We start from the raw sequence: 1853 nt of genomic DNA, 5'->3' as shown, positions 1-1853 counted from the left end.
TGGATATGAGTGATGGGAGTGAGTAATGGGTGTGGGTAGTGTGGGTATGGGTGATGAGAGTGGGTAATGGGTGTGGGTAATATACATGTTATTGGCAATTGTTACGGATTTGTATGTTTTTGTTTGTTTTTGTTGTTTTGTGGTTCTGTTATATCTTTTTTGTTTGTTTGTGTATTTGCCTCTGGTGTAACTTTTAAGTTCACTATGTTTTGGGTTTTGTCTTGGGGGCGTTTTCTTCCCTGGTGAGATGTTTTGTGTTTGTGAGATAGCTTGTGCAAAGCTTTGTGGTGTATTTTGGTGTTGGCTTCTATTTCTAAGGTTTATGTTGACTCGTGAAGTGTGAGTTTCTTTAATTATTCTAGTGTTCTCTTTTGGTTTTGTGTTTGCATTTTAATTGCATTAATTTTAGCTTGTTCTGTAAGTCTCAGTTGTTGGAGTGTTTTTTTGATATCTGAATCGTTTGCTGTAAAATTGTATTTGTTTATTTCTTGTGCTCTATTATGTATTCTACATTAGCTACTGTCTGCTATATGATCTTCACAAAAGAAACAATATGGGTTATTACTACTATCTTTTAAACTATGGTCAAACCTATTGAATCTACTATATTTTGTTTTGTTTCTGCAAGTAAGAATCCCTTGTCCATATCGGAGGCAATTATAGCATTTGCGTATTTGGAAGGTATACTGTTTGACTTGATAGGAGGTATGGCCAATCTTTTCTGACAGTGGTCCTTTGAATGCGATTCTTAGTGATCTTGTTTGAATCCATTTTTCTGTTTTGTTGTTTTCTTGATTACTTTGGTTATTCTTATTATTTCTTGAATGTGTGAATTCTGACCTAATGTTCTTATTTTTTCTTTGATTGTTCTTAAATCTAGGTCTGTTTCAACTGGGAGAATAGTTCCATATGTAAAATATGTGTTTAAACTTGATGCTGGTTGTCTGCAATTAATGTCTCAAGTTTTCTTATTTGCATTAGGGGTCTTATTTCTCTAATATCATTTATTTCAAATCTGATTGTCTTCCCAATACCTAATACTCGTAAGGAATCTTCAGAGATGTATTTGTGAAATTCTGAGTTACTGACTGCATTTGTTAACTGAATTGGGTTGTTAAAAATTGAATTTATTAATCTCCTGATAGTAGTATAAGTATTACATTCTGGCTTGATCTTACTTGAATGTTGGGTTCAGTGTTGTTATTCATTACCGGCTGGAATTGCGTGATTTTTTTTTTCCGGCTTCTTCGTCTCGGTTTTGCTTGGAAGGTGGTTTGCTTCGCTGTCGCCTTCACTGTTTGGGCGTCTTCTGTTATTTAAGTTTCGTAGTCCATTTCTTTATATGTACCAGGACTTTTTTCTGGTTCTGGGGTGAGTTTATCGTCCATGTGTCCACTACACACTTCACTTCAGTTTACGGTTACCGGGATAGATATTTACTCTATGACGGTCCAAACGCAAGTCCGTACGCCAAAGGTGGAAGAGGCCCGTGGTAATGGTAAACACAAACAATGATGACTACAGGCTTAAAAAATAAAATGTCGGGTTTATCTAACGGAGTGCGTCTTTTTTAACCGAAAATTACATGTACCTCTCATGCTACGTAAAAATAATATTACGACTATGGGATATGATTTTACGATCTACTGATTTTATATTAAAAAAAACAGATTAGATATCAATGTCTCGGAGAATATCTTTACACACTTTCTGCACATACACACGTACACACACAATAAAAATATATATACAGTACGTATGTGTGTGTGTGTGTGTGTGTGTGTGTGTGTGTGTGTCTGTGTGTGTGTGTGTGTGTGTGTGTGTGTGTGTGTGTGTGTGTGTGTGTGTGTGTG

At 35.6% G+C, this 1853-nt stretch overlaps 1 protein-coding gene across 1 annotated transcript in view; it reads right to left on the bottom strand.

Annotated features, from left to right (window-relative positions):
- LOC119578517 (mediator of RNA polymerase II transcription subunit 24-like) overlaps positions 1-1515 on the bottom strand; it is a 10222-nt gene extending 8707 nt beyond the window's left edge. Inside the window, exon 1 of the mRNA XM_037926087.1 lies at positions 1179-1515. The gene's annotated coding sequence lies outside the window, so the exon portion shown is untranslated. The remainder of the gene's footprint in view (positions 1-1178) is intronic.
- Positions 1516-1853: the final 338 nt, after the last annotated feature.

This window comes from Penaeus monodon, chromosome 11 (genome assembly GCF_015228065.2).
Source record: "Penaeus monodon isolate SGIC_2016 chromosome 11, NSTDA_Pmon_1, whole genome shotgun sequence".
Classification (NCBI taxonomy): Eukaryota; Metazoa; Arthropoda; class Malacostraca; order Decapoda; family Penaeidae; genus Penaeus; species Penaeus monodon.
Note: the sequence above shows the minus strand (reverse complement) of the source record. Positions and strands in the feature narration are given on the sequence as shown.